This window comes from Grammomys surdaster, unplaced genomic scaffold (assembly GCF_004785775.1).
Source record: "Grammomys surdaster isolate TR1022 unplaced genomic scaffold, NIH_TR_1.0 142, whole genome shotgun sequence".
Taxonomy (NCBI): domain Eukaryota; kingdom Metazoa; phylum Chordata; class Mammalia; order Rodentia; family Muridae; genus Grammomys; species Grammomys surdaster.
Genome location: NW_021604600.1, coordinates 1,656,785 through 1,675,437, shown reverse-complemented (window position 1 = coordinate 1,675,437; position 18,653 = coordinate 1,656,785). Strand labels below are relative to the sequence as shown.

Below are 18,653 nucleotides of genomic sequence, written 5' to 3'. Positions count from 1 at the left end.
TTGCAGATAGAATGAAGAAATTCTGCTGTTGTTTAAATTAAAGTCTAGCAGGGAAGAAGAGATTAATGAAAGGACCATTATAAATTCAGATAGATGCTGTAAGCAAATGCCTGCTATCACCTAAGGGAACTTGATCAGCAATGGGCTCTGGAATATTGTCCACAGGGAGAGACAGCTACTCTGAGGAACACAGGAAGACAATAACCAATTAAGAAGAAGTTGAAGAACATTTTGGGAGAACCACAAACATCTCTGAGACTCCATTGCAAGCTGCTTCAATCCGCAGTGGAGTGAACGGTGCAGATTTCATTTCTACCTGGAACAACCCCAAACACATACAGCACATGAAAGATCAACTTTGAAGATGATGATAGGTGCTTCCCCGGAGCTGTGAGGGGAGCGCGCAAGCTTGGAAGGCACGATATGGATGCACTGACATATGATGATGTCCACATTAACTTCACTCCAGAAGAATGGGCTTTGCTGGATCCTTCCCAGAAGAATCTCTACACAGATGTGATGCTGGAGACCTACAGGAACCTCACTGCTATAGGTTATAAATCAGAAGACAATAATATTGAAGAACATCTTCAAAATTCTAGACTACATGGAAGGCATAAAGGAAGTCTTGCCAGAGAGAAATCCTATGAATACATTCAATGTGATAAAGCCTCTACACTTCACAGTGGTCTTCAAAGGCATGAAAGAAATCGTTCTGGAGAGAAACCCTATGAATGTAATGAATGTAGTAAAGCCTTTTCATACCGCAGTAATCTCCAAAACCATAAAAGAACTAATAGTGAAGAAAAGCCCTATGAATGTGATAAATGTGATAAAGCCTTTTCACAAGAGAGTACTCTCCAACAGCATAAAAGTACACATTCTGGAGAGAAACCCTATGAAAGTAATGAATGTGGTAAAGCCTTTTCACAACAAAGTCATCTCTAAAACCATAAAAGGACACATACTGGAGAGAAACCCTATGAATGTAACGAATGTGGTAAAGCCTTTCTAATACACAGTAATCTCCAAAAGCATAAAAGAACTCATACAGGAGAGAAACCCTACGAATGTAATGAATGTGGTAAAGCCTTTTCAGAACACAGTCATCTCAGAAATCATAAAAGAACACATTCTGGAGAGAAACCCTATGAATGTACTGATTGTGGCAAAGCCCTTTCACAGCACAGTATTCTCCAAATACATAAAAGAACACATTCTGGAGAGAAACCCTATGAATGTAATGAATGTGGTAAAGCCTTTTCACAACATAATCATCTCCAGAAACATAAAAGGACACATATTGTGGAGAAACCTTATGAATGTAATCAATGTGGTATAGCCTTTTCACAACAGGGTCCTCTCCAGAAACATAAAAGAACACACACTGGAGAAAAACCCTATGAATGCAAGGAATGTGGAAAAGTCTTTGCAGTTTTCTGTACTTTTCAGAATCATGAAAGAGTTTATACTGGAGAGAAACCCTATAAATGCAGTAAGGCCTTTGGAGTTCACAATTATTTTCAGATACATAAAAGAACACAAGCTGGAGAGAAACCTTATGAATGTAGTCAGTGTGACAAAGCCTTTGCACATTTCTATACTCTTTGAAAACATGAATTACTTATTGGAGAGAAACCCTATGAATGCAACCCTTTACTGTGTAATAAAGCGTTTTTAAAACAGAGTTGTCTCCAGAAACACAAAATAAAATATAGTCTAGAGAAATTGTACCAGTGTAATCAATGAGGTAAAGCCTTAGCAGTCCAGAGTTATCTCCAAATACATAGAAAAACATATATTGAAGAGAAACCCTAAATAAGAAGTGTGGTAAAGCCTTTTCACATGGTAGCCATATAATACCTAAAAGAACATTCACCAGATAGAAACCCTACAAACATAATCAGTGTGAGAAAGCCTTTTCACAATAGTTATCTCTAAATTAAAAACAACAACAACAAAAATATATTGGAGATTTTTTTCTGAATGTAAACAATGTGGAAAAGCTTTTCCTTATCAGAGTTATCTCTGAAAACACTTTTAGGTTTTCATATACATACTGGAGAGTAAACTTATGAATGTAATTGCTATATTTAAAGCTTCGCGTATCATTTTCTGAGGACTTGAATCCATACTGAAGGGAATCTGGGATATAAAGTATTTGGTAAGATTGTTAGCCGGCCCATTGCCTTTAATACACAAGATCATTTATTCTGACAAGTGTCCACAATCTCTTTAAGTCTTTTGCCCATTGTTATTTTGTTTGCACCTACATAGTCATGGATAAAAGCCCTATATACTATTAGGTAGCACATTTATATTTCATTCATTTTTTCAATTACACCAAATAAGTCATCTAAGAGTAGAACTTTATTGATCTGTCTTAGTACCTTTTCTGATGCTTTGATATCTTTGGCAACTAAAAAAAAAAAAAAAAAGAAGATGATGATATAGCTAGTAGCCCAGGAAACAAATGGAGGTAGTCTCTTGAGTGCTCTAGCTACATTAATGAGAGAGTTCTGGCTGTGACACAAAAATTAGACTGGACAGTAGTAATAAGAGTTTCTGGGGGTTGGGGCTTGAGAGATGGCTCAGCAGTTAAGAGCACTGACTGTTCTTCCAGAGGTCCTGAGTTCAATTCCCAGCAACCACAGGGTGGCTCACAACCATCTGTAATAGGATCTGATGCCCTCTTCTGGTGTGTCTGATGAGAGCTACAGTGTATTCATATGATGCCCTCTTCTGGTGCATCTGAAGACAGCTACAGTTTACTCACACACATAAAATAAATAAATAAATCTTAAAAAAAAGAGTTTCTGAGGGCTTGGCTAACTTGGGCCTGTTATCTGGATGGAACCCACATCCCTACATAATGTACATTTTGGACAGTTCTCCTGCAGCAGTAGAGTGCCCAACGTACTCAAAGTTCTTGATAGCATCACACCTGGCTTGCTGTCTTAGGACTTCTTCCAGAAACCTGTTCAAGTCATACATCTTGGGTATAGGGCCAGCCAGGTGCTCTTGCTGTCTTTGTGTTTCTGAACCTCTTCTGGGGTGTAGTACTTCACAGCCCTGCCTGCCTGCCTGGACATCCCAGAAGAGTGTGCTTCCTAGGCCTCGCAAATACATCCATGCCAGATAGTATGTAGGTCACCTATTTATGACTTATTTATTTATGTGAGCCACCACATTAGGAGTCTCTCAACTACCTGTAACTCTAGCTCCAGGGTGTCCAATGTCCTCTTCTAGATTCTGAGGGCATTGCATTATTGTGTACACACACACACACACACACACACACACACACACACAAAGATCTGTCTGCCTTTGCCTACCGGGTACTGGGATTAAAGGCTTGTGCCACCATTGCACAGCCTCAATGGGGACTCTAAACACCAGCTTCCTAGATATATACATATATGAAGGTGTTCTAACTGAACTCTCCAGATAATAGGAGAGACAGAGCCCCAACTAGAGAACTCTTGTCACCAAATGAAGCTTCTGGTACCAGGATTGTGCTACATCTAATTGAGTTGTTGGCTAAAGGGATTCCATGACAACCCCCAAACAACAAAGGCCAAGACTATAGGCTACTCTCCGCAAACTGACAGCAAGTCCCCATTGTTGAAGACAAAACCTCCTCAACTCTCTGAACATGGGGAGGCTGAGCTGTTGCTGTATAAAGCCTTCAGCCCTATGCTCTAGCGTCTTTGCTGTAAGAAAGTACTCTGCAAGGTACCAAAGAAGACATGTAAACACCAACCGAGCCATAAAGCTTCTGATCTACAGTGGTGTCCTGCCTGCAAAATATACTAGTGCGATGGTGGCTCAAAGCTTGTGGGAGTAACCAACCAATATAGGATTTGACTTAAGGCCCACTTTATGAGATGGAACCTGTGGGGCAAGTGGACTGTGCCACCAGACAGAAGAACTGGTAAAGCTGAAGCAGGTTCAAAAGCCCCAGGAAATCTCATAATGAGAATGGCAGGTGTGGAACCAGCTCCTGGCTGGTCTCTATCTGTCCAGGAACAAATAACTACGACACTCCACTGAGAGGACCATGACAAGTGGTCACATAGCATAAAAACCTGGAGTTCTCCATGCTAATGAGTATCTAAATAAATAGGCCCCAAATGAGCTTTCCTTCCTGGGCATTCCTTCCTGCAACAGGTATTTAATCCCTGGTTCACCCTGAGTAAGATATATGCATCTACATCTGCTATAAATAAAGCAGTTAGGACAAGCAAGGACCATCTCCTTCATCAAGGATCAACTGGTAGGGAGGACTTCATCATAAAGAACCACAGCTAAATACCCCAGAGGTTTTCTCTCTTCCAGCCCCTCTGTTCTCTTGGCATTCACTTTGAACCAGACCAGATTCTGTCGCTTCCTGGGCTCAGCCATCACCTTCCTGCCTGTGTAGGGGAAGCACGGACTTGTGGACCACTATTCTCAACTCGAGGTCCCCACCAGCATCTAGGTACATAGGAGATTGAAAACCACAGCATCTATCCCAGATCTCACTGTTTCTCATCAGGGGAAAAACAGGCTGGGACCCCAACCACAGACTGCCTCCTCTGAGCTGAGGGGTGCTTCAATGCCCTAGCAGCGAGGCAGATGTGCAGCCCAACAGGAACCCATACATGACATTGCTTGGATGACCGAGAACCTGAGACTAAATAGCCCAGGGACCTAGTGTAAAATCAAATACTACTGTTCTAAAGACAAACAAACACTCAAACATGTAACAATAAAATGACTCTTAATGACATTCTGTTATACACATAGGTCTATGCCTTGCTCAGCCATCATCAGAGAAGCTTCCTCCTGCAGCAGATGGGAATAAGTAGAGACCCTCAGCTAGACAACACATAGAGGGTGAGAGACCTTGGAACACATATCTTATTATCCCTTAGAAGCCTGTTTGTTTTCTAATGAAAGAAAGAAAGGAAGTGGATTCAGATAGGAAGGGAGGTGGGGAGGATCTAGAAAGAGTGGACAGAGCTGGGCAGTAGTAGCGCACGCCTTTAATCCCAGCACTTGGGAGGCAGAGGCAGGCCGATTTCTGAGTTCGAGGCTAGCCTGGTCTACAGAGTGAGTTCCAGGACAGCCAGGGCTACATAGAGAAACCCTGTCTAGAAAAAAAAAAAAAGAGTGGAAGGAGGGGAAACTGTAATCAGGATATATTATGTGAGAAAATAATCTATTTTCAATAAAAGGAAAAAACACTGTTTGTATAGCAGTCCAGCATCCTGGTAATAAAGTTCAGGCAACTCACCGTTTTCTGAGCATGACTCAGATGGCTGAGTGATGTCATCAGCATCTTCCATAGCATTCACTTCTCCTCCGATCTGTAAAACAAACTATACTAGGTCACAGCATTCTCAGATAGTTATCCTGCATACAGCAGGGGAGTTGTACAGCTGAAAAAGAATGCACCCAAACAGAAATGTGGGCACCTCTGAAAAGGATTGATGTTTGTCCAAGGGTAGCTTTATCAACGGCTTCTGGTTCTAATCGCTCTTTCTAAACAAATGTCTTTACATACAGAAGATTCTATGTCTTTTCCCCTTCATTTTTATTTTATGTGTATGAGTGTTTTGCCTACACGTATGTCTATGCATGCAGATTAAAAGCCATGTGTGGGCATAGATACTGCAGTGCCTCTAGCTATCAGATAAACAAAACGAGTAAATAAAGAACGAGTCACTTAAGGTCTTCAGGTCTGATCTGTTCATCTGCTATGCTGGAATTTGACTCCCTTCTGCTGGATGGGTGACTAATCCCTATGCTAGCAGATGTGGCCGAGCAGTATTTGCTCAGCTCCATCTGCTGTTTTGTCTCTTTTCCATCTTGTAGTCCGTGGATTTCTGGCACTTGAGTTGGATATTGAAGTGACAGTGGGACCCACTCTGAAGTGTCATCTCCCTGAGTTCCCTCATCCTCTCCCTAGGCCTCCTCTGTTGTCCTCAGCAAATGGAGACCCCAGCAGGAACATGGCCTCTCTCATTCTGCACACCCTGGCTGCTAACACTGACAACGCTCACTGAGTACTGCATGTAGTGAAGCTAGAACCTTGTTGCAGTGAGGCCTTTGCTGGCATTGTTCAACCTGGCTTTATTTAGTGGTGCTCATTCCTTTCCACATCTCACTGTTGGTGGACTCTGAAGGTGGAATGTAGACCGCCCTGTAATGGTTGAGGTCTGTGACATTTCTACTCCCATCAGTTAGAACTTCATCTGAACCTGAAAATTTGCTGCCACCACACCCTTTTCTCTTACAGAGCAAATCGACTATCTGAGCTGATTCTTCCTAGTGGTCAAGATGCATCTCCCCCCATGTCATTCCTCTTGGTGAAGCCATATTCTTATCTAACACAAAGTATTCTGTTTCCCAAGTCTTTCCTGCTGTGACCTTCTTGTCTGTTCAGCTGGACATAGCTTCTGTGAGGCCACCCAGGCTACCACTCCCTACAGAATGCCCATGGAACCAGATTTGGGGTGGGCAGTGCTGAGGGTGGGCAGTGGGTGGTTGCCAGGTTACAGTGATGCTGATGGGCAGCTGAGAGGCTGTGGCTCCTCTCAGGGAGTGATGAGCTCTAGGCTGCTACTCACTGTAGGGGGATGGCCAGGGCTCTGTGGGGTGTGCTGTGTTTCTGCTACCAAAATCTGGTTTTGAATTTTACAATACCTTGTGTTTTTCCTTTGATTTTCTCTTTGCAGACCTGAAAAAGAAGAACATAGAAGAATCCTACAAACAACAACAAAAAGCCAAATAATATTTTCTTTTTGTATTGTTTCTTTAGTTGCCATTAATTCCTCTTGGTCATGAAGCTTACAGGCAGTTTACAGTCATTTTGTATAAGGCATTTGAGTGTAAACAGAAAGTAAACTTGCTTTATTTCCAGAAAGACTAGTCACTCCACCCCCTCCCTTCATGGGGAATTTACAGTTTTTACCTTCCTTTATTCAGATTCATGTCATTTAAACTCCAAGAATCCTTTGCTGGCAGACCACCAGCCACTGACTCAGACTCCTCAGATGTCAGTTCGTTCACCAAGTCTCCAGACCGTTCTACATGTCCGTTTTTCTTTTCTTCTTTTATATTCAAGCCGGAACCACTAATTTTGAAAAAAAATCATAGAAAACAATATATTCTAATAATTATATGAACTGAGGTTATAAGACAGCATTATAGAACCCCACATCTCCCCCATCTTACTTCACTTATTAATATACAGAAAATTATAAAGTAGCAGCTAAAATGAAGAAATAGATACTCCCTGCTTAAAACCAGACACCACACAGGCCTGATGCGGTGCTGTATGCAGAAGCTGGCACAGGGAAATCCTGGTCTGAGTGCAAGGGAGGGTTTCCAGAGGACTTGATTATAGAAGATGAGCTCAGCAGGAAACACTAAAAAAAATGTTCAGTATCCTAGCCCTTAGGAAAATGCAAATCAAAACTACTTTAAGAGTTCATCTTTTCCAAGATCAATAAAACAAATGACAGCCGATGTTAGTAAGGGTGTGGAGAAAGGGGACCATTCATCCATTGCTGGTCAGAGTGCCAACGTGTACGGTGACTATGGAGATTAGTGCAGTAGTTCTACCAAAAGCTGAAAAATCAATCTACCTCAAGATCTAGCTACACCATTCTTGGGTACATACTCAAAGATCTCTACTTCCTACCACAGAGACACTTGCTCAGCCATGTTCATTGCTGTTCTATTTATAATAGTCAGAAATTGAAAACAGCTTTAAATGTTTGATAAAGGGATAGCAAAAATGTGCTATATTTACACAGTGGGATATTATTCAACTGTTAAAAAATTACAAACATTTCAGGTAAATGGATGGAACTAGAAACGATCCTGAGTGAGGCCACTCAGGACCAGTGACTCTTATATAGGGATATTACCTTTTAAACTTTAGATATGTGTGTTTTATTTAGAGTAACTACAGAGGTCAGTTAGCTTGTAAGGGACCAGGAGGGAGAAGAGACTCGTTCAAGGAAAGAGAAATAAGAGATAGTATTGTAAAAGGATAAAGGGGAAACTGGAATAGGAGGGCTAAATGGATGGGAGGACAGGATAGAGAAGGGACTGTGGGAGGGACAACTAACAGGACGCTTTGAAAAGTCTTAGGGAAACCTACTATTGTAGAAGATCACACACACACATATATATGACATCTTATTATATAATATAAATATATAATAAATATAATATATAACATATAATATTCAATTAATGTATAATATATAATAATATGTGGAAGAAGTTTAATTCGAGCTACCATAAAATGGGGAGATAATGTCTCAACTAGACACTATATGTTACCAAATAAGATCCCAAATACCAGAGTGGGTTACATATTTTTGAGTCACTGGCCAAAGAAATTCCATAGGTCCCTCCACACATCACAGCCTACTGGTCATGTTATTGGTTACCCTCCGCATTCTGATCCTAAAACCTTATTGCTGACATCACATACTTAAGTCATTGAATATGGAGCAATTAAGCTGGTGCTCAAGTAACAGCTTCACCCTTATTGATGAGTATTTATGGTGCTGGAAGGTTCTGTAAGGCTACCAAGGACAAGAGTAATCATCAGCCTCACTCAGCTACAAACTCTGCAAGTTACAATAGCAACCTGCCTGCAAAATATGCCCACTGGTACAATAGTGGTCCACTTGTTACAGGGGTAACCAAACACTTTAAAACATACACAACTCAAATTAAGAATATGAAACTAAAACAATATGACCAATTTTATGTATTTTAGCTTAGTATTGAAACCTATTGTAAAGTACTGGATTTATCACCATCTGATTGCATTCCTTTATGTTATTTATTTTATATGTCTGAATATTTTGTCTGCATAAATGTGCTAGCAAATCAAGCAGCTTTCTTCCATAGCTCAGGTGTTCCGAGTATCTGAACAAAACTATCTTAAGATAGACCATTAAATAAATGCTCTAGATACACTTTAATTGTGAAGTAATCCACATACTACTAAACTAATTTTGCATGCACACCCATTCATATGTTCACACACATGTGTGTATGTGTATATGTGTTGTTCCTGTAGTACAGGCTGGCCTCAAATCCATGGCCTCTAGGTTCAGTTGAATGTTAAGATTATAGATATAAGCTGCTACATCCAGATAATTTCATTAAAAAGTCTTTATACTATAATATTTTATGACTATAGTAATTTTCTTCATTAATAAGTATTTATATTACCTATAACTTTATTATTTTTTAATAAGACTAGCTTTTTAAAAAATTATTTATTTATTTTTTTCAAATCGTAATTCATTCACACAGGGGTTATAAACACAGAAAGGCAGGATGTAGAGAAGGGGATGACACTGGAATGTGGGTGTTCAGCAGGAATACAGATACCGTTCAGAACAGGGTATTGGCTGGGTGAAGGTTCAGGGGACAGCTCACTATGACTATGTCTATGATTCACTTGTCCTTACCTAAGTTGGTATTGTCTGCCAAGGCTACCTATTTACAAGGTCTATGACTACTCAGGCTTGTAAATTTCCACAAAAGCTGCCTGTTTACAATAGCTTATAGCCATCTGTTTCAATGTTTTTCCACAGAGACCCAAGACTTGGTGTTAGTATACATGTATGACAGGCCTATTGTTGATTTTAGACCTATGGCTGATTTTAGGCCTTCAGTCTGTAAGCAGGGCTGCCCCTGATATCTCCTCCCTTCTCTAAGTATAGAAGGACTGCAGTGTTTCTAATGTTGTGAAGGCTGGGATAGAGGCCTGACCTCCAGTAATTGAAGGGGACCTTGTAATGACTCTGGTCCCCGTCGTTGTCCAGTGAGGCATGAGGGCCATACCCATCCCGAAGTCTTTTTCCTGGAGAGGGGATACTTTTGGCATCAACCCCTATGCAGTCAGGCTTGTCCCTCAGGGAACCCAGAGAGATATTTTTAACTTTTATTTATATTCCCTTGCAGTGCTTAGCCTCACAGCCTAAGCAAGAATTCAGATCGCCAGTCAGAGGAGGTTCTGGGTGGCCCCTCTCTGCTTGGTCTAGGGTTGGAAGTCCCTTCTTTTTACCTATAACTTTATATGATAATTATATAAAATATCCTTAACCTACTCATGTATATACATATAAATCATTTACATGAATATCCTTAATATATTATATATTCTTCATGTATTCATTACATTATATTAAACATGTTTACTAGTGCTTGTTATATGTAGTTATATAACAGATATTCTTAATACATTTAAAGGTTTTTTTGTTTTTACATATTTACGTTTTGTGTCGTGTGTGTGTGTGTGTGTGTGTCCAAGTACTATAGTGGATATCTTTTCACCATTCGGGGCTCAGAAATTAAAAGTCATAGGGCTTGGTTGCAAGCATCTCTGCCCTCTTGCTGGCCCCTTAAGGCAAGCTTGAGTGCGTTTTACCAGTTAACATTTTCCTGTCCCAGAAAGATGACCCCTTTCTGGGACAAGTCAAATTGTTAATCTGAGTGTGGTAGATCACACCTGTAATCGCAGCCCTTTGGAGGCTGATGTAGAAGAAACTTCTCTAAACTAGGAGCCAACATGGGTTATGATGGTGTGGACCCTTACTCTGTTTTTAAAAAAGGTGGAGATTTAAGGTTAAATGTATGATATATAGGAAAATTTAAATAAATATTACATTCAAAATTATCCCCCTATTTCATTTTAACAACAGTGATAATTATCATTTTTATACATTTTCCAGGTATAATTATTATTTTCTAGACAAAATACCAGTGTGATTAGAAAACTTATGCATTATTAATGTTTTTAAACTCACACAATGCCTAGATATCTAAGAAGTAAAGTTTGCTAATCATAAACATTAACCTAAATTAGAATTTTATAGAAGAAAAATAATATCACCACATTCTTACCCATCCTGCTCTTTGCTGTCTACACTAGGTGACTGCGGGGCTCCAGGCTTCCCGTTCTTCCTGGTTAGAGGTGATCCGATGTCACCGTGGTCAAGAGCTGCAGCACTCAGGTTCTCCGATGTGTCCCATTCACTCCTTTCCTGTTTCCTTTCTTCTTCAATCTTTAATGAAAGTTTGAGACAAAAGATAACTGCTAACTTTTCAACGACTAACATTGGTTGTTTTCTTTGGTTTTATCACCCAACTATTAGTTTTCAGGTAGTGGAATAGGAGTGCTGAGTGGATAGAGTGGGATTCTGGAAGACAAGCGCCTCAGGAAACTGAACCGAGGATTGCGTCAGCCTTTCTGCCTTCTCTGAGTCAGAGGACCGCCAAGAAGGCCTTCAAAGTGATTCACTCAATGGTCTTAAGAACATGGAGTGTTCTGTGTATAAGCACCTTTTAATTTTAATTAATTGATTTATTTTAGATTCAGCTTTTGGTTTTATTGCCCTTTCCAGTTAGTCCAGGCAGGTGATCAACTTTCCAAGGGCTAACTAGAGCACCCCTCTCCCAGACTCCCAGGCAGTTATCCATCAGATAACCCTTTCGGATTTCTCCACAATCCCGTCTTCAAAAAAGATTTTTTATTGTATCTTATTCATTTAACAATTGCCAATTTGTCTGCACTCAGCAAAGTGTAGGTTCCACATGAGGCTGTCCACTCCTGTTTCCTGGCCTTTCCAGCACACGGCATACTTGAGTATTTTGCAATTATTTAACTCATTGGTAGGACCCTGTAAGCTAGTTCATGCAGGTTAAGATTTAAAGGGGGTATGAGGGGGAAGTGATCAGCCTTATTGGAAGGGAAGTGGTTCAAATATACCACCTAGACAAATGCCAACACTTTTAAAAATAAAATATGGGAGAGCCAGGAACAAACGGGTTTATGAGCATCAGAATCAAAAGCTCGTTTCATTCTGCATGTGGAACATCTAGGCAGAGGGGCTGGAAAGATAGCTCAGAGGCTAAGAGCACTTGCAGAGGGAGCGTGTTTGGTTCCTAGCACCCACAGAGCTCTCACTGCTGAGCTCATAACTTCACTTCCAGGGGGATCTGTTGCCCTCTGCTGGCCTCTGTAGGCACTTAATCTAATGGTCTATCTTCCCAAGCTGTCAAATCTAGCATTGGGGTTTTCACTCCTAATGAAACCATCGTTTTAAATCCCTTTCCACCAATTTTTGCAATTTCCGCAAAGAGATTCTTTGTTCCTGTATTTAGTCAGTCCCTATAAAAATAACGGGACTGGGTAAAACTTGTCCAGATTCCCTTTCTGCCGTACTGTGGTGCACATTTTCTGCATATTTCATTTTTACTGCTGGGTAGGTCCATAATGTAGACTTAATGATATCAGAAGTTAAATTATATCTCAGTCATTACAGCCAACTGTTTGGGACAAGGTGTCAGCCCGAAAGCATGAGAAATGCCAACATCCTGCTTATGATTGGATGTAGAACTATCTTTTGCATTCATATCTAAACTATTGGACCGGAATTCCTCAGCACTGATCACCTGACGCACAACAAGGTCTTCATGGAGCTGGGGTAAAACAGCATTTCCTGGGAGTATGTGTCTCTTGCAGGTTTTTGTTTGCATTCCTCTTGGCTCTGCTGTGCCTTTGCTGTAAAGATGGAAGTCAGTTGTGTTCCCTGCCTGGTTGAATTTTAACTTTTCCCTGAACTGCTTTCCTGGCATTTAATATCTGCATTCATATGGCTGACTGTGAATCTGTCTTTGCCTTCAGGTTCCCAAGTAATTCTTTCTGCCATGAGGTACTGAGCTCTGCTCTGCCTCTTCTGACGAAACTTCACAAACAACAGTGCTTCTTCAGGTGGATGGTGCGATATATTTTATTACCTAACGTTAGAAAGATTAACTTTTTATTATCTTAAATGTTTGTATCGATATGTATGTCTCTGTGTGGGCGTGTTACACGCACATGACTGTAGATGCTAAGGAGTTCAAGGAAGGGCGTCGGATGCCAGGAGCTAGAGTCACCAGTGGTTTTGAGCTGCCTGATGCTGGATGCTGGGAACTAAACTGAAGTGGGTTTTCTGGAAGAGCAGTATGTGCTCTTAAGCACTGAGCTAGGTCTCCGTGCCCAACTTAACCCCTTTGATACCAAAATATCTAATACAGTTCAAAAAATTTGGGTCCGATAAATTACCTGATATTGTTATTGGATAAATGAGAGAAACAGAGATAGAAAGTATGACTTTTACAAACTATATAATGCCTCTTTGGGTGAGAAGAAGCACAAACTACCACTTGTATTTATCTTTATAAACTAATGTACCCCAGAACTTAGCTTTCTCCTTTGAAATCAATTGCCAAGGGTTTTGTTAGGGAGCATTGGCGTTATGTGAAAAGCTAGCATTCCAAGAGTCTCCAAACTTTGTCAAGCATTATTAAATCAGAGAAGACAGTGTTAGTCAACAACTGAAGCACAAGTCCTTATATACCTGATACTGGCTATCTTCATTCCTGGAGAGCTCTTCATGCTTTTCCTCTGAAGTCAATTCTAAACCTGGCTCTGCTGAGAAACATGAATATATGATTAAAATTAATTACTTAAAACAGTTAAAGCAATAGGTATTATAAGATTGATAGTAAATGGTAACTGACACAGCATTTTTTTCCAAATTAAGGATTTTTGCTGAATGTTATTTCTGTAGGCAATGCTCCATATCATCCAAAAATTGGGAAATAATTCTAACTATCCACAATTTTTTTTTCTTCACCTGATAGTTTTTAATGTCTTTGAACCTAGCTGGCCGTCAAGTGTCTTTTCCAGAATAGGCCAATGGAGACAAGTCCAGTTTGGTGTTTAAAGCTTTAGTCAGCTCCCTGGCCAGCAGCTCATGCAGAGACACACCGTCATGGGAGTACACCCAGTTCTTCCCAGTCCAGTCATAGTGCTTGGGGCCACTGGAGGGAGAGGACAACCAGATCTGCTTGTTTGGGGTTATTTTGGAGATACACCAAATTTCACAAGTTCTATACTTAATGTAGAAACTTAATCTCAAAAAAGTTAAAATATGATATAAAAATACAAGTTCACATTAAACCTTGTTCTCTACTGTGACAATAACTTATAACTAGCCTAAGCGAAATGCTCACAAGTGATTTCCAACACTCCAGTTCCTTTCACACACTCACTAGTGAGCAAACACCCTGTTCTTATATCTGAAATGTTTTTGTCTAGTATTCACAAAATTATTTGCTTTTAAATTTGGTAAAATTTGAAGTAGAAAAGTATAGTAAATATGGTTCTTTCTTTAGTGGCCTAGTTAGGGCTATATTGCTGTGATAAATACCCAAAGCACCTTGGGGAGTAAAGGTTTTATTTTGTCTCACAGATCACAATCCATTATTGAGGAAGTCCAGATAGAAATTCAAGGCAAGGATCTACCCAGAAGCCATGGAGGACACTGCTTACTGGCTTCCTCAGCCTGCTTTCTTATAGAACCCAGGATGACTTGCCCAGGGGTGGCACTACTCACAGTGGGCTGGGCTCTCCCATGTCAATGATTAATCAAGAAAATGTCCTATAGACTTGCCTATAGACCTATCTGTGGAGGCATTTCTCAATTGAGGGTCCCTCCTCCTACATGGCTCTAACTGTGTTCAGTTGACAAAAACTAATGAGCACATCTAGTTAAAGAATTGTTTCTTTCTTTGCAGCTGTCTCAGTTTTTTTTAAATCATTCTTATGGCATCTTTACCATTTAAACCAAATTGGAGGAAACAGTAGGTCATCCTTGTATAAGAAGATTACTTTACTCACTAATTATTGAGTTCCTGTGAGCTGCTAGGTATGGTAATTTAAAGATATGTAAATTCAAAGTGATGGGCAGCTTTCCTAGAGTCAGACCTGAGCTGAAGAGTGGGTGAGTCAGAGGGAAGGCAGGTGAGGGCAGGAGCCTGGGAGACAGCAGCAAAGAACTGCTACACAGTGTCTAAAGTTCAGGGCTCATACGAGAAAGTACCACCAGCAGATAGACAAATGGGTCAAGACCAGAGAGGGGGCGTTAAGGGGAGACAGCTTATGAATGCTCGTGGTAACTGTCAGCTCTTGGACATTAGTGTTTTAAAGAGTGGCTTGGGATAATGCTGGAATTAGAGACAGATCACCCCAACACCCTCAAGTGAGGAGATCGTGGGACACACGAGTTCAGTGAGGATGTGAAAGGGAGTGGTGGAGACTCAGATGATGCAGACATGGACTGAGGGAAGGTTCCCACAGGCATTTAGCATATAAAATTACCAATGTCTCACAGGGAACATTTTTATCAGACTGATCATGAGGCATCTGGAGCTCTGGAGCGTAAGAACTGTGAATTACTTTAGGAAGAGGCCAGACGAGAAGTGAGGTTCACTAAGTGGTGGCGGCCGGGGGTACTTTCTCCTTTTCCTTTTCATGTGTTCATGGCTGAAGAAATTTAGTGTAGTGCTTTGATAAAACATGTTGTAAAATCTACTGAGATCATACATGTAGACACGTGTGGCTGGGAATGTAGTCCAGAGGCACAGCATGTGCTCAGTGTTTGTCAGGTTCTGTGTTTATTACCAAGCATTAAAAAAAAAAAGCAAGTAAGTCACTTTAATACTCAAGTAACTTTAGGGTTGTTTCTTCTATTAACTGCTCTAAAAAGTAAACTTCTCTAAACTATTACATGTATAGGGGAAATGTTACATTTTATTATATGGAAATTTTGTTATATACAACTGTGACTGGTTGCTTAAAGGCCCCCAGTTAATGTATGCATGACGCAGACTCCCTTAGTGCAGTGCATCAGTGGAGTGGGTATCCATAGAGATTCACAAGTCATTTTTGTGTTCATGTGTGCCTGTGCATGCACACACATTTGTGTGTGCATATGTGTGTGTATGTAGTATGTGGTGTGTATGTGAGTATGTGTGTGTATGTATGTGTGGTATATGTGTGTGATGTTTGTGTGTGTGTGCATGTGTGTAGACGATTTCTGTTGTTTCCATGTCTAGACTCCAAATACTAGGATCTAGTGAACATCTTGCCTCAGTGTATATAAATTTCCCCTTGTTTCTCCAGGAAACATTTCTATATTTTGGAGAAACTGAGTTTCATAACTACTCTTCCTGACTCCCTGAAAATGCAAAGACCCCAAACTGAAAACATTAAGAGACTAGCGTATGTAAGTTGAAACATTAGGGGACTAGCATATGTAAGTAGAGAGAGCTGAGTTAAAGCTTACATTTCAAAATAATTTTTTTTTCTTGTGCTTGTAAAAGCCTCTTTCAAACATGGATTTAAAAAAGGACGTTTGAGACATTTATGTCAATCTTTCTACTACATTTGTGAGAAAAAATTAGAAACAAGAAGAGAGATCAGCCAGTTTAATAAATTTCTTTGCAAAATAATTTTTATTTTAAAGGTTACCTGGTGTGAATGCCTGCGAATCTCTGACTCTCTCTGTTTGATTAGGGACAGAGTCTTCCCATTTTCTGTTAGGCTGGATGAGATTTGAAACAAGATGGTTAATACATATTGTATATCTAACGTGATACACATGTGTAGTAATTCCAGATAAAAGGTAAGTGGTATTACCAGCCAATGAAGATATTTCTCTGGGTTTTCTAAAATGCAAAGGGAGACATGCAATCAATTATATTTAAGTACAACAATACCAGACATACATCTGTGCATTTTTATGACAAAACTATATCTGAATGCATACCTTTGGGAAGGACTATTTTAGGTTTTTATCTTTTTCAAATTTTTAGAAGAACATATTATGTATATAATATATAGCTATAACTATATAACTAGCTATATAACTACATAACTAACTATATAAATATATAACTATATAAAACTATAACATATATATCTTTTAAAAAGGAATGTAGGTTCAATAAAATGTGCAGATGCCATTTCACAGGTGAGATGTGTTTCCAATAACCACAGCCAAGAGAAGGGAGTATGTAAACCAGCATAGCTGTGGTGACTGGTGCAGAGTAGTGAACTCTATTCAGAACATATCATGGCCCTCAGACAAGAAATGTCAAAGGTAGCTGTGGAATATGAGAGCATGTATCTCTAGTGCAGCACATATGGATCATGTATTTGAGTATGCCACATGTCATATTCTTCTATTTGTCCTGTAATTTAGAGGGCAAGAAGCTTTATGCTACTTCAGGGTAAGATAGAATTCATTTCAGATGAAAGAAGGGCTTCTGAATTGGTTTCTTTCTTCATGTCTTGTATTCACCACTGAGCCTGTAGAAAGTTCCTTGAGCCACTCTGTGCAAGGCACAAGTAAGAAATAACACATTTGCAACACCGAAACAAACTTCTTGAATGGAAAAATACACCAACTTCCCCCAAGTATATAGTAATAACCTTCTATACTTTAAAACCATTGCAATATTTAAAAAAAGTAACAAGCATAATTTTGTATACAAAATTACTATGATTTATTTGACATGCCATAAAACTCCTTAAGGGATTTTAAAAAAATAATCAAATTTGTTCTTTGGTGATTTTGTACATGTCCAGAATGCATTCTGACTGCACGCATCCTGTCTCCTCTCATTCCAGAGGGCGACCCGCATGGCTGGACAACCCTGTTTATAAAGGATTTTTATGAGACAAGTATCTTAATGAAAATAAGTTGTCTTTTAGAAGACCAGTCAATGCTTGAGTGTTCAGAATAAACTTTATAAATAATTAACGGCAGCAAACCTCCAGCTTTGAAGACTGGTATCTGAGATAAGAAAAGTGAATGCCTGACAGACCCCAATAAGCAGCATCTTGATGCCAGCATTCTTTGGAGCTGCTATCATACTGAACCATCTCATGTGATTCATCTCAGCCTCGTCACCACCCCCAAAAGCACCCATACATGGCTCCTTTTTACCTTGTTCCCCTGAAAACTACTTCTACATGTCAAAACAGTTCTCTACCTCTGTGGGCTTGGATGTCTCCTAATGTATTTTAAAGGCATTATTATCACCACTTCTTATCTACTGAGTAGTAGATTTTAGAATTATAATATTGATCTGCTACCTTATGAAGAATATATATATACACACATGCATACACACATTTACACACACATTCACACACACACACACACACACACACACACACACCCCACAACTGATTATCACTGCATTTATTCACCTACTTTCTGACCATTTGACAGAAACAGCCCTTGGTTATTAGCACGCACTGTGGTCATGTTTAAGAAAACACTCTGTCAGATCAAATGGCATGTTTAATGATTCTGTTCTTACCTACTGCTTGCCCATTTACTTGTAATAGTCCATCAACACCAATGCGAATAAGTGGGAGATTCTCAGAGACACTCTGTAAAAATTAACATTAAGAAGGAGTTGATAGAGACCTTTCTGAACAGATAAATGTGGTTTCAAAGAGTTTTGACATAAAAAAATAAGACAAACATATATTGAAACACAAAGTATTTTTATAGGCAATATTAATGCTCTCTAGACCAGGTGGTCTTTTTATCTTCAGTGGCTCCTGGCTGCCATCAGCACTGTTATATGAAATACTAATGGATGTGCAGACTGCCACCAGGCTAACTTCAGTGACTGGATCTCTACCTCCATTCCTCACCTCAAACCAGAGGATGGATATATATATATATATATATATATTTAGATAGTCTTATATATTTTACGTA

At 39.7% G+C, this 18,653-nt stretch overlaps 2 pseudogenes; one reads left to right on the top strand and one right to left on the bottom strand.

Moving 5' to 3' along the window:
- Nucleotides 1-405: 405 nt before the first annotated feature.
- On the top strand, nt 406-1,749 carry LOC114618455 (annotated as a pseudogene).
- Nucleotides 1,750-2,814: 1,065 nt separating this feature from the next.
- LOC114618526 lies at nt 2,815-3,092 on the bottom strand (annotated as a pseudogene).
- Between the last annotated feature and the right edge of the window lie 15,561 nt (nt 3,093-18,653).